Source organism: Pseudorca crassidens, chromosome 6 (genome assembly GCF_039906515.1).
Source record: "Pseudorca crassidens isolate mPseCra1 chromosome 6, mPseCra1.hap1, whole genome shotgun sequence".
Lineage (NCBI taxonomy): Eukaryota > Metazoa > Chordata > Mammalia > Artiodactyla > Delphinidae > Pseudorca > Pseudorca crassidens.
This window is the reverse complement of record NC_090301.1, coordinates 33,044,188-33,059,508: the sequence shown is the minus strand read 5'-3', so window position 1 is coordinate 33,059,508 and position 15,321 is coordinate 33,044,188.

Sequence of the window (15,321 nt, the reverse complement as noted above, 5' to 3'; positions counted from 1 at the left end):
AATCTTTTTGGATTTGAGGGCTGTTTCTGTTGTGACACATTTCAATACTTCATGTGTTTTCAAACAAGACATCTTTCAACACGAACATTTTTAGCAACATCAAGACTGATAGATTCACAATGTAAGGTGGTGCAGCCACTATGGAAAACAGTATAGAGGTTCCTCAGAAAACTAAAAATAGCAATGCCAATCCTGAGCATATATCTGGATGAGACTATAATTCAAAAAGATACATGCAACCCTATGTTCCTAGCAGCACTATTCACAGTAGCCAAGACATGGAAACAACCTAAATGTCCATTGACAAATGAATAGACAAAGAAGATGTGGTATATATATACAATGCAGTACTACGCAGCAGTAAAAAAAGAATGAAATAATGCCATTTGCAGCAACATGGATGGACTTAGAGATTACCATACTAAGTGAAGTAAGTCAGAAATAGAAAGACAAATACCATATGATATCACTTATAGGTGGATTCTAAATTTGATACAAATGAACCTATCTACAAAACAGAGACTCACGAACATAGAGAACAGACTTGTGGTTACCAAAGGAGAGAAGGGGTTGTGTAGGGATGGATTGGGAGTTCGGGGTTAGCAGATGCAAACTACTGTATATAGAATGGATAAACAACAAGGTCCAACTGTATAGCACAGGGAACTATGTTCCATATCCTGCAATAAACCATAATGGACAAGAATATAAAATAGGATGTATACATATGTATAACTGAATCACTTTGCTATACACCAGAAACTAACAACATTGTAAATCAACTATACTTCAATTAAAAAATAAATTTAAGGGCTTCCCTGGTGGCGCAGTGGTTGAGAGTCCACCTGCCGATGCAGGGGACACAGGTTCGTGCCCCAGTCCAGGAGGATCCCACATGCCGTGGAGCAGCTGGGCCCGTGAGCCATGGCCGCTGAGCCTGCGCGTCCGGAGCCTGTGCTCCACAACGGGAGAGGCCACAACAGTGAGAGGCCCGCGTACCGCAAAAAAAATAATAATAAATAAATAAATTTTAAAAAGTAAAAGAATGATATCCTCACGTAGACTGTGTAGGCAAGAACCAAAAAGGGCAGTAATTGACTTTTGAGCAATTTGGGTAGAGGAGGGGAAGTTCCATCCTTTCAAAGAGATTTGAGGGCTGTTTCTGTTGTGACACAAAGAGATTTGCACAAAAATATTTTATATTGCCCAGCCCAAAGCTGATTTGAAGAATTAAAGTAAGAAACCAGAACTAGGATTGCTTTAAATTCAGTGTGACTAAAATTCTAGAAATAACCTCTCCTAGGGTATGCAGAAGTTCAATAAATTACACTCTATCTAGACCTTCCTCTTAATTAGTTTTGATTTTCTGTATCATTTCCATATCTGACATACAAGAGGAAATTACCTTAACCCTTATTCTCTAAGAAAGGAGTAAAAGCAGGATGAGTGAAGAGCTGAACTCAGCCAGCCAGCCAGCTCTGTTTCTTTGGCCTGCATAATATTCAAAATGTGTTTTCATTTAAATGCCTTTTAGGTGGGACCTGGACTCTTCCCCAAACCAGTAATTCCTAATTGTCTTCTACCTAATATTACCCATTTATGTCCCCTTCCTAATCTTTGTAACCTTGATTCCTGCTCCCTGTTCCAGGAATTTCCATCCCAGGCATAACATGGAAATAAGGACCTAGAGGAAATGCTTGGCATACTGGGATAAACTTGAGAGGAGAGGCAGCCCCAGCTAAAACTGTGAAGCAAGGCAGCTAGTGTGCTGTCTCCACTGGTGAGCACTCTTCTTCCATAGGAGGTCCACTGTTAATCTTATTTCTCCATTCTTCCTTCATCTCCCATTGAAACCTGAACAAGTGTCCAATCCTCACTCATGGCATAGAGGACTACTTTTAAAAAAATATTTTTTAAAGCTGTGTTATCCTAACCCAAACTCTCTTCCTTTAAATCCAAAACAAACATTCATCTCTGAGCAAAATGGGATAATCAGAAATCACTTGAACCCTGCTTGGTTGTTTTTATAATGGCTTCTCTTTCTTAATGCTTTTCTTTATTTTTTTGACTTGGTAGGAGAGATGGTCAGGAAAAGTAGACAAGAAATGCCACTCTTGAGAAAGAAAAGGTAAGACAAGTTTCACTTCATCCTTTTAGAATGAGAGGACCAGAGGGAAGCGGTGTTTAGAAATCATTTTCTCCAAGTCATCCCCTGCTTCACGGCAGACTGAACCAGAGAAGTACAGAGTGGTGTTACTGACCTCAGAAACTTGCCTCCGTATCCTTCACCTTCATAAGTCAAGACCTATTGGTACTGATTCTCACCTAAAGTTCTTCTGGTTTTAACTCTGGGATATTTATTCTTTCAGTTGCTCATGTCAAAGAAAACAATTGGTGATGTGCTTTTAAACAGATTTCAAAGTTAACATAAAATCTCCCCCATAGTTTTTTCTTCTAAAATCCCCTTCCACTTTCCTGTAAGTCTCTCTCTCATGTGTCTTATTTTGAAAGGCTCTCCTCATTTATTGATAACCTTTCTCTGATTTGTTTTCACCTAAATTGTGTGGCCCAAATCAGACCTTTAGTACCTTCAACTTTAACATTCAATGGATAACTTAAAATTTCATCTTGGGGAAGGTTATTGATGCTACTAATCCTGCTGAACTGGCTTTTCTAGACCAAAAGTTGAGTGAAGTTTAGGCTAGAATTCAAAAGGAGTATGTTTTATTATACAGCATACAGGTGTGCTTCTCTTTAAAAAGCAAATCTGCTACCTGAAAACCTGCCTTAGTAGAATAGAAAGTGATTCTTCAATTAAAAAGATTCAAGGATTCACCAATACTTTTTTTTTTTTAATAGGCTCTCCTCTGGTACAAATAGTCTTTTCAGTAACACATTTATCGTGTGAATTAACATGCACTTGTATAATTTGAGAGGGTGAGAAGAAAACTATCTGCAAACTGAAGCAATATAAGAGCTGTTAATTTTATAGAAAGTAACAGTATGTCTTTGTGTCATGTTATTCTATGCTGCTCTTTCCTACATCTTTCTTAATAAGTCTCTACCCAAAGCAAAACTTTTTTTTTTTTAATATTTATTTAGGCTGTGCTGGGTCTTAGTTGCAGCACGTGGGATCTTGGTTGTCACACGCGGACTCTTAGTTGCAGAATGCATGATCTAGTTCCCCAATCAGCGATCAAATCCGGGCCTCCTGCATTGGGAGCACGGAGTCTTACCCACTGGACCATCAGGAAAGTCCCCCAAAAGCGAAATTTAAAGGGCTTCATTTCTGCTATCCTCTAGCCTAAGTAAATAAGCTCCTCCCCAAATAGTGGGCAAATAGAAAGGAAATTAATTCCTCAATTAAAAAACGGAAGAAGTAAATATACTTTTTAATCTCTCTACCTTTATAAGTTTCAAAATAATTAAATTGGTTTCAACTCTTACTCTTTATTTTTTTAAGATTATATTTTAACTAAAACAAAGCAAGAACTTCCCTTTAATTCAAACAGTTCCTTGAAGTTTTCAGATAAGCTCTACCCTTGGCAGCACTGACATCTCAAAGGTGAGAGCCAACACCCAAAGCTCCTTTGTAGCTGGGATTAGAGAACGTTATTTCCTAATAACACACACGCGTGTGTGTCTGTGTGTGTGTGTGTGTCTGTGTGTGTTTCAGAGACACAGAGAGACAGACAAATTAAAACTGAGAAAACAGGATCAGTGACTGGAATTCATGAAGCTCAAAGCCCAGAACCCCTTTGATCCCTAGAGCAATTGAAAATCCATTTCCCTTACGTTGTTACCCAGAAGTTAGAAGTGGCAAAACATAGGGAACTTACTGTCCTAGAAACACAGCAGGGTACAAAAGGTAAAGGAAGTGGTGGTTTGAGTAGGCTGCCAACTCTTTTCTCCTGGGGGAAGTGGAGGGGACCCTCTTCCCACCTTTTCCCAGGGAACTTAACTGCAGGAGATTCAGTGCTCCTCTCTATACTCACCAATTATACACCTTTGTCAGGTGAACTCAGGAGTCTGCATTTCCAAAATGGGTGTCTTACTTCACAGAATTTATGGGTCATTTAAAAATTGTTGCTTTGTGACTATGGTCTAGGTCAAACCTTGACTTCATTGTCATATCTGGGTAGGTATGTTTTGACTTGTCTGATCTTGTATCTTCTGTAAGTAAATAGTTTTACCAGGTGGAAATAAAATTGTCAGTGTCTTTAGTAAAGTTAGGCTGGTTATTTTGGAAAGAGATTAAATCTTTTTACATATTAGTGACTTTTCAAATTGACTAATTCACACATTCTACAAATATTTTTTGATACCTACCATCATCATATCCAATATATTTGAAATGTGGAGCAGATCATTTTTTAGCTCCCCTCCTCTATACAACTAATTTATTTTAAATAAGAATCATGAAATGAAATGAACAACAACAGTGGCCAGAAAAGAAATCTGAGGGCAAAAATTTTGTTTCATTGAACTTTCTATCTACCTATCTATCTATCTATACACTCATGACAGGAATAAATAAGTGATGAAATACAGTACAAAAAAGGAAAGACGTAATTGATACTTTTTATTTACATTAATGTGTTTGTTGAAAAGTTGAAAAAAGCTTATGCCTATATATTAGTCGATTGATGAATAATGATATTTTAGCTTATTAAATAACAAAAATAACAATTTTAAAGAATTTCAATTTCAAAGGTATTATTCAAATTCAGTAGGTTATTTCATGTATGAACTAAACTATGCAGTAACCAGATAAAAGTGTTACATCTCGCAGTGTGCACTCTGTTTCACCATTTTAAATTATAAACAGAAACAAAACTTTAAATGATCACATAGAGTGAGAGAATAGAAATCATTCTGTATCTTAACCTCTACAATCACGTGCTATCATTTATTTTGAATCTACTGTTTAAATTCAAGAATATGTAGTACTACAGGGGTCTGAGATATGAACTGCTCCCAAAATGAGTAGAATAATTCTAAACCATTGTAAACTTACTCTTGAAATTCCTGTGTGTAGCTGAGTCAGCATGTCTAACTGGGATTTCTTCAAATTAACTTTTTTTTAAATTTAATTTTATTTATTTTCTTATGCAGCAGGTTCTTATTAGTCATCAGTTTTATACACATCAGTGTATATATGTCAATCCCAATCTCCCAATACGTCCTACCACCACCCCCACCCGCCACTGCTTTCCCCGCTTGGGGTCCATACGTTTGTTCTCTACATCTGTGTCTCAATTTCTACCCTGCAAACCGGTTCATCTGTACCATTTTTCTAGGTTCCACATATATGCATTAATATATGATATTTGTTTTTCTGACTTACTTCACTCTGTATGACAGTCTCTAGATCCATCCACATCTCTACAAATGACACACTTTTGTTCCTTTTTATGGCTGAGTAATATTCCATTGTATATATGTACCACATCTTCTTTATTCATTCGTCTGTCGATGGGCATTTAGGTTGTTCCATGTCCTGACTATTGTAAATAGCGCTGCAATGAACATTGGGGTACATGTGTCTTTTTGAATTATGGTTTTCTCTGGGTATATGCCCAGGAGTGGGATTGCTGGGTCGTATGGTAGTTCTATCTTTAGTTTTTTAAGGAACCTCCATACTGTTCTCCATAGTGACTATATCAATTTACTTTCCCACCAACAGTGCAAGAGGGTTCCCTTTTCGCCACGACCTCTCCAGCATTTGTTGTTTGTAGATTTTCTGATGATGCCCATTCTAACCAGTGTGAGGTGATACCTCGTAGTTTTGATTTGCATTTCTCTAATAATTAGTGATGTTGAGTAGCTTTTCATGTGCTTTTTGGCCATCTGTATGTCCTCTTTGGAGAAATGTCTACTTAGGTCTTCTGCTCATTTTTTGATTGGGTTGTTTGTTGTTTTAATATTGAGCTGCATGAGCTGTTTATATATTTGGGAGATTAATCCTTTCTCTGCTGATTCGTTTGCAAATATTTTCTCCCATTCTGAGGGTTGTCTTTTTGTCTTGTTTGTAGTTTCCTTTGCTTTCAAAAGCTTTTTTATTTATTTATTTATTTTTTATTTTTCTTTTTTTTTTTTGTGGTACGCGGGCCTCTCACTGTTGCGGCCTCTCCCATTGCGGAGCACAGGCTCCAGACGCGCAAGCCCAGCAGCCATGGCTCACAGGCCAAGCCACTCCACGGCATGCGGGATCCTCCTGGACCAGGGCACGAACCTGTGTCCCCTGCATTGGCAGGCGGACTCACAACCATTGCGCCACCAGGGAAGCCCCTCAAAAGCTTTTAAGTTTCATTAGGTCCCATTTGTTTATTTTTGTTTTTATTTCCATTACTCTAAGAGGTGGATCAAAAAAGATCTTACTGTGGTTTATGTCAAAGAGTGTTCTTCCTATGTTTTCCTCTAAGAGTTTCATAGTTTCCAGTCTTAATTTAGGTCTCTAATCCATTTTGAGTTTATTTTTGTGTATGGTGTCAGGGAGTGTTCTAATTTCATTCCTTTACATGTAGCTGTCCAGTTTTCCCAGCACCACTTATTGAAGAGACTTTCTTTTCTCCTTTGTGTATCCTGGCCTCCTTTGTCATACATTAGTTGACCATAGGTGCATGGGTTTATCTCTGGGCTTTCTATCCTGTTTCATTGATCTATATTTCTGTTTTTGTGCCAGTACCATATTGTCTTGATTATTGTACCTTCGTAGTGTAGTCTGAAGTTAGGGAGTCTGATTCCTCCAGCTCCGTTTTTTTCCCTCAAGACTGCTTTGGGTATTCGCGGTCTTTTGCGTCTCCATACAAATTTTAAGATTTTTTTTCTAGTTCCGTAAAAAATGCCATTGGTAATTTGATAGGGATTGCATTGAATCTGTAGATTGCTTTGTGTAGTAGAGTCATTTGCACAATATTGATTCTTCCAATCCAAGAACATGGTATATCTCTCCGTCTGTTGGTATCATCTTTAGTTTCTTTCAACAGTGTCTTACAGTTTTCTGCATACAGGTCTCTTGTCTCCCTAGGTAGTTTTATTCCTAGGTATTTTATTCTTTTTGTTGCAATGGTAAATGGAAGTGCTTCCTTAATTTCTCTTTCAGATTTTTCATCATTAGTGTATAGGAATGCAAGAGACTTCTGTGCATTAATTTTGTATTCTGCAACTTTACCAAATTCATTGATTAGCTCTAGTAGTTTTCTAGTGGCATCTTAGGATTCTCTATGTATAGTATGTCATCTACAAACAGTGACAGTTTTATTTCTTCTTTTCCAGTTTGTATTCCTTTTATTTCTTTTTCTTCTCTAATTGCCATGGCTAGGACTTCCAAAAGTATGCTGAATAACAGTGGTGAGAGTGGACATCCTTGTTTTGTTCCTGATCTTAGAGGAAATGTTTTCAGTTTTTCATCATTGAGAATGATGTTTGCTGTGGATTTGTCGTAGATGGCCTTTATTATGTTGAGGTAGGTTCCCTCTATGCCTACTTTCTAGAGAGTTTTTTTCATAAACGGGTGTTGTATGTTGTCAGAAGCTTTTTCTGCATCTGTTGAGATGATCATATGGTTTTTACTCTTCAATTTGTTAATATGGTGTATCACATTGATTGATTTGCGTATATTGAAGAATCCTTGCATCCCTGGGATAAATCCCACTTGATCATGTTGTATGATCCTTTTAATGCGTTGTTGGTTTCTGTTTGCTAGTATTTTGTTGAGGATTTCTGCATCTATGTTCATCCGTGATATTGGTCTGTAATTTTCTTTTTTCTTGTAGTATCTTTGTCTGGTTTTGGTATCAGGGTGATAGTGGCCTCATAGAATGAGTTTGGGTGTGTTCCTTCCTCTGCAATTTTTTGGAAGAGTTTGAGAAGGATGGGTGTTAGCTCTTCTCTAAATGTTTGATAGAATTCACCTGTGAAGCCATCTGGTCCTGGACTTTTGTCTGTTGGAAGATTTTTAATGACAGTTTCAATTTCATTACTTGTGATTCGTCTGTTCATATTTTCTATTTCTTCCTGGTTCAGTCTTGGAAGGTTATACCTTTCTAAGAATTTGTCCAATTCTTCCAGGTTGTCCATTTTATTGGCATAGAGTTGCTTGTAGTAGTCTCTTAGGATGCTTTGTATTTCTGTGGTGTCTGTTGTAACTTCTTTTTCATTTCTAATTTTATTGATTTGAGTCCTCTCCCTCTTTTTCTTGATGAGGCTAATGATACATCAATTTTGTTTACCTTCTCAAAGAACTAGCTTTTAGATTTATTGATCTTTGCTATCGTTTTTCTTTGTTTCTGTATCATTTATTTCTGCTCTGATCTTTACGATTTCTTTCCTTCTGTTAATTTTGGGTTTTGTTTGTTCTTCTTCCTCTAGTTCCTTTACCTGTAATGTTAGATTGTTTATTTGTGATTTTTCTTGTTTCTTGAGGTAGGCTTGTATAGCTATAAACTTCCCTCTTTGAACTATTTTTGCTGCATCCCATAGGTTTTGGATGATCGTGTCTTCATTGTCATTTGTCTCTAGGTATTTTTTTATTTCTCCTTTGATTTCTTCAGTGATCTCTTGGTTATTTAGTAACGTATTGTTTAGCCTCCATGTGTTTGTGTTTTTTACATTTTTTCCCCTGTAATTCATTTCTAATCTCATAGCGTTGTGGTCAGAAAAGATGCTTGATATGATTTCAATTTTATTAAGTTTACTGAGGCTTGATTTGTGACCCATGATGTGGTCTATCCTGGAGAATATTCTGTGCGCACTTGAGAAGAAAGTGTAATCTGCTGTTTTGGGATGGAATGTCCTATAAATATCAATTAAATCTATCTGGCCTATTGTGTCATTTAAAGCTTGTGTTTCCTCATTAATTTTCTGTCTGGATGATCTGTCCATTGGTTTAAGTGAGGTGTTAAAGTCCCCCACTATTATTGTGTTACTGTCAATTTCCTCTCTTATAACTGGTAGCAGTTGCCTTATGTATTGAGGTGCTCCTATGTTGGGTGCATATATATTTATATTTGTTATATCTTTTTCTTGGATTAATCCCTTGATCATTATGTAGTGTCCTTCCTTGTTTCTTGTTACATTCTTTCTTTTACAGTCTACTTTATCTGATGTGAGAATTGCTACTCCAGCTTTCTTTTGATTTCCATTTGAATGGAATATCTTTTTCCATCCCCTTGCTTTCAGTCTGTATGTGTCCCTAGGTCTGAAGTGGGTCTCTTGTAGACAGCATATATATGGGTCTTGTTTTTGTATCCATTCAGCAAGCCTGTGTCTTTTGGTTGGAACATTTAATCCATTCACGTTTAAGGTAATTATCAATATATTTGTTCCTGTGACCACTTTCTTAATTGTTTTGGGTTTGTTTTTGTAGGTCCTTTTCTCCTCTTGTGTTCCCCACTTAGAGAAGTTCCTTTAGCACTTGTCATAGAGCTGGTGTGGTGGTGCTGAATTCTCTTAGCTTTCGCTTGTCCGTAAAGCTTTTGATTTCTACATCGAATCTGAGTGAGATCCTTGCGGGTAGAGTAACCTTGGTTGTAGGGTCTTCCCTTTCATCACTTTAAGTATATCATGCCACTCCCTTCTGGCTTGTAGAGTTTCTGCTGAGAAATCAGCTGTTAACCTTATGGGAGCTCCCTTGTATATTATTTGTCATTTTTCCATTGCTGCTTTCAATAATTTGTCTTTAATTTTTGCCAATTTGATTACTATGTGTCTCAGCATGTTTCTCCTTGGGTTTATCCTGTATGGGACTCTCTGCACTTCCTGGACTTGGGTGACTATTTCCTTTCCCATGTTAGGGAAGTTTTTGACTATAATCTCTTCAGATACTTTCTTGGGTGATTTCTCTCTCTCTTCTCCTTCTGGGACCCCTGTAATGCGACTGTTTTCGTGTTTAATGTTATCCCAGAGGTCTCTTAGGTTGTCTTCATTTCTTTTCATTCTTTTTCTTTATTCTGTTCCTCAGCAGTTTATTCCACCATTCTGTCTTTCAGGTCACTTATCCATTCTTCTGCCTCAGTTATTCTTCTCTTGATTCCTTCTACTGTATTTTTTTTTTTTTTTTTTTTTTGCGGTATGTGGTCATCTCACTGTTGTGGCCTCTCCCACTATGGAGCACAGGCTCTGGACGCACAGGCTTAGCGGCCATGGCTCACGGGCCCAGCTGCTCCACGACATGTGGGATCTTCCCGGACCGGGACATGAACCCGTGTCCCCTGCATCGGTAGGCAGACTCCCAACCACTGTGCCACCACGGCAGCCTTCTACTGTATTTTTTATTTCAGTTATTATATTGTTCATCTGTGTTTGTTTGTTCTTTAATTCTTCTAGATCTTTGTTAAACATTTCTTGCATCTTCTTGATCTTTGCCTCCATTCTTTTTCCAAGGTCCTGGATCATCTTCACTATCATTATTCTGAATTCTTTTTCTGGAAGATTGCCTATCTCTACTTCAATTTGTTGTTTTTCTGAGGTTTTATCTTGCTCCTTCATCTGGTACATAGCCCTCTGCGTTTTCATCTTTCTGTGAATGTGGTTTTTGTTCCACAGGCTGCAGGATTGTAGTTCTTCTTGCTTCTGCTGTCTCATCTCTGGTGGATGAGGCTATATAAGAGGCTTGTGCAAGTTTCATGATGGGAGGGACTGGTGGTGGGTAGAGCTGGCTGTTTCTTTGGTGGGCAGAGCTCAGTATAACTTTAATCTGCTTGTCTGCTGATGGGTGGGGCTGGGTTCCTTCCCTGTTGGTTGTTTGGCCTGAGGCAACCCAACACTGGAGCCTACCCGGGCTCCTTGGTGGGGCTAATGGCAGACTCTGGGAGGGCTCATGCCAAGGAGTACTTCCCAGAACTTCTGCTGCCAGTGTCCTTGTCCTCAGGGTGAGACACAGCCACACCCTGCCTCTGCAGGAGACCCTCCCAAACTAGCAGGTAGGTCTGGTTCAGTCTCCTATGTGGTCACTGTTGCTTCCCCTGGGTCCTGATGTGCACACCAGTTTGTGTGTGCCCTCCAGAAGTGGAGTCTCTGTTTCCCCCAGTCTTGTCAAAGTCCTGCCATCAAATCCTGTTAACCTTCAAAGTCTGATTCTCTAGGAATTCCTCCTCCTGTTGCTGGACCCCCAGATTGGGAAGCCTGACGTGGGGCTCAGAACCTTCAGTCCAGTGGGTGGACTTCTGTGGTATAAGTGTTCTCCAGTTTGTGAGTCATCCACCCAGCAGTTATGGGATTTGATTTTATTGTGATTGCACCCCTCCTACCATCTCACTGTGGCTTCTCCTTTGTCTTTGGATGTGGGGTATCTTTTTTGTGAGTTCCAGTGTCTTCCTGTCGATGATTGTTCAGCAGTTAGTTGTGATTCTGGTGTTCTCGCAAGAGACAGTGAGAGTATGTCCTTCTGCTCCACCATCTTGAACCAATCACCTCTCAAAAGCATCTTTTTTTGAGCAAATATTTGGTGGATTCCCACATGTGTACTGTCATGAATTCCCTTGGAGTGCCCATTTTCAAACCCTCTTGATGTGTCTCTCTGAAAATGCAGTTCCTTTAGTGCCCAAATTAACTTTTATGTAAAATAAAATGTTTATTGAAGCATAAGTGATACAAATATGCTAATTTGAAGCTTTCATTAGTGAAACTCAACAATAGCAACAATTGTTACAGAATTTATATCAACAGAAGAATTTGGGGGGTGTAAATCAACTCTACACCAATAAAAATTAATTAAAAAATGAATTTGAGTGGGGGAGTAGTCTATCACTGACATTGTTTAGAATTAAAGACTCATGTTGATAATAAAAAGCAAAGCAAGTCCTAGTTGGTTTCTGTTATTGTTTTTAAACTCATCCCCATATTGTTTGAACCAGGGGGGTACTATTCCCCCAACCCATCCCTGGTACACAGCTGCCTACTAGGCTTAAGGCATGGTGTCAGGCATGCCACATTAGGCAGAACCAATGAACTCTGGTTCTCATGGAACTTCCAGGTTAGTGAGGGAGGTCAAGAGAGAATAAGTAAATAAGCAAGAATTTACAGAATTCCTAGAGCTGTGAAGGAAATAAACCATATCCAGAGACAGAGAGTAACAAGAAGTCTGTTAGGTAACATGGTAAAAGAAGTCTTATGTTCTTGGTGCTTGATGATCAAGAGCAGGAGGGAGGTGACTTGAGGTTGGAAGATAAGCAGACACCTGACCAGCTTTGAAGAGCATGGCTTTTATTCAGAGTGCAGAAAAGAAATCCATTCAAACATTAAACAGTGAAATGACATAAGTTTATTTTTCCAAATGATTACTCTGGCTGTGGTATAGAAGCTAGAGGAACAGTTAAAGTATCTCTAGTCTGGAAAAAGATAATGGTGGCTTGGCCTGGAAAGGTGGCAACAGTGTTGGGAAGAATATTAAGGTATGTTTTCAGCAGGAGGGAATGAAAGTGGAGAGTGAGACAAGGGAAGCCGTCAAGAATGACGCCCAGGTTTCTGGTTTGTGTAACTAGGAGAACGGTGGTGACTTTTACTTAAATGGGAAGTTTGGTGGCGAACAGGTTTCCTAATAATGGCGTAACACAGCATGCATCTCTCAATGAGCTTTTAGTTATTTGTTTTTTTAATAGACTTTATTTTTTATAACAGTTTTAGGTTCTCAGCAAAATTGAGTGGAAAATACAGAGAATTCTCCTTGCTGCCACACACAGCCTCTCCCACTATCAACATCCTGCACCAGAGTGGTACATTTGTTAAAATCAATGAATGTACATTCACACATGATCATCTCAAATCCATAGTTTACATTAGGGTTCACTCTTTTTTTTAAATTGAAGTATAGATAATTTACAATGTTGTGTTAGTTTCAGGTGAATCAGCAAAGCAATTCAGTAATACATATACATATTCTTTTTCAGATTCTTTTCCATTATAGTTTATTACAAGATATTGAATATAGTTCCATGTGCTATATACAGGGACCTGTGCTAGGTCCTTTTTGGTTTTCTGTTTTATATATATATATTAGTGTATATCTGTTAATCCCAAACTCCTAATTTATCCCTCCCCTACCTCTCCTCTTTGGTAACCATAAGTTTGTTTTCTATGTCTGTGAGTCTGTTTCTGTTTTGTAAATAAGTTCATTTGTATCATTTTTTCAGATTCCACATATAAGTGATATCATATGATATTTGTCTTTGTCTGGCATACTTTACTTAGTATGATAATCTCTAGGTCCATCCATGTTGCTGCAAATGGCAATATTTATTCTTTTTATGGCTGAGTAATATTCCATTGTACATATATACTACATATCTTCTTTATCCATTCATCTGTTGATGGACACTTATGTTGCTTCCATGTCTTGGCTATTGGGGTTCATGTATCTTCTTTTTTTTGTGTGTGTATCTTTTTGAATTAGAGTTTTCATCTTTTCTGGGTATATGCCCAGTAGTGGGATTGCTGGATCATATGGTGACTCTATTTTTAGTTTTTTAAGGAACCTCCATACTGTTCTCCATAGTGGCTGCATCAGTTTACATTCCCACCAACATAAGGTTCACTCTTCTTGTACATCCCTTGTTTTTTGTGTTTTTTTTTTTTAATTTTTAAAAAATTTTCTTTATTTTTTTGGCTGCATCGGGTCTTAGTTGCAGCACGCAGGATCTTTCATTGCCGTGCACGGGCTTCTCTCTTGTTGTGCCATGTGGGTTTTCTCTCTGTAGCTGTGGCATGTGGGCTCCAGAGCCCACAGGCTCTGTAGTTTGCAGCACGCCAGCTCTCTCGTTGAGGCGTGCGAGCTCAGTAGTTTTGGCCAGCAGGCTTATTTGCCCCCTGGCATGTGGGACCTTAGTTCCCCGACCAGGGATGGAACCCGCGTCCCTTGCATTGGAAGGTGGATTCTTTACCACTGTACCACCAGGGAAGTCCCCGTTCCTTGGGTTTTGACTAATATATAGTGACATGTATCCAGCATTATAGTATTAAACAGAAGAGTTTCACTGTCCTAAAAATCCTCTGGGCTCTGCTTAGTCATCTCTCCCTTTTCCTTCTCCTTGGTAATCACCTTTTTTTTTTTTTTTTTTTTTTACTGTCTCCTATGGTTTTGCTTTTTCTAGAATGTCTTATAGATAGAACTATATAGTATATAGCCTTTTCAGATTGGCTTCATTTACTTAGTAATATGCATTTAAGCTTCCTCTATGTCTTTTCATGACTTTAAAGCTCATTTCTTTTTAACACTGAATAATATTCCATTGTATGAATGTATCACAGTTTATTTATCCTCAGTTGACTTCTTGGTTGCTTCCAAGCCTTGTCAATTATGAACAAAGCTGCTATAAACATCCAAATGCTGGTTTTTAGGTAGACGTAAGTTTCCAATTCCTTTGGGTAAATACAAAGGAGCACAATCTCTGGGTCGTATTCTAAGAGTATGTTTAGTTTTGTAAGAACTGACAAATTGTCTTCCAAAATGGCCACACCATTTTGCATTCCCATCCTTGTCAGCATTTGGTGTTGTCAGTGTTTTGGATTTTCACCATTCTAATAGGTGTCATGTGGTATGTCATTGCCGTTTTAATTTGCAATTCCCTAATGACATATGATGTTGAGTATCATTCATATGCTTATTTATCATCTGTATATCTTCTCTAGTGATGTGTCTGTTCAGGTCTTTTGCTCATTTTTTAATCAGGTTGTTCATTTTCTATTGTTGAGTTTTATGAGTTCTTTGTATATGTTTTTTAAATCAATTTATTTATTTATTTTTGGCTGCGTTGGGTCTTAGTTGCTGCACGTGGGCTTTCTCTAGTTGCAGTGAGTGGGGGCTACTCTTCGTTGCGGTTCGTGGGCTTCTCATTGCGGTGGCTTCTCTTGTTGCGGAGCACAGGCTCTAGGTGCATGGGCTTCAGTAGTTGTGGTGCATGGGCTTAGTTGCTCTGCGGCATGTGGGATCTTTCCAGGGGCCAGGGGTCGAACCCGTGTCCCCTGCATTGGCAGGCAGATTCTTAACTGCTGCGCTGCCATGGAAGTCCCTCTTTGTATATTTTTGATAATGGTTATCTGATATGTGTTTTGCAAATATTTCTTCCCAGTCTGTGGTTTATCTTCTCATTATCTTGGCTAGCTTTCAGTTTTGTCTGTTCAAACCACATTTTCATTGTAAGTTTTATTTTAATTCAGTCAAATGTTGAAATCTTTTATACTGTGTAAGGCTCTCTTTTCTCTTTTTCAAAACAAATGTATTTTATTATTACAAAAGCAATATGTATTCCTAATGGAAAATTTGAAAAACACATAATTAGAAAAAAGAGGGAAACCTATGAAAAACACTGGTACCTTGACTAA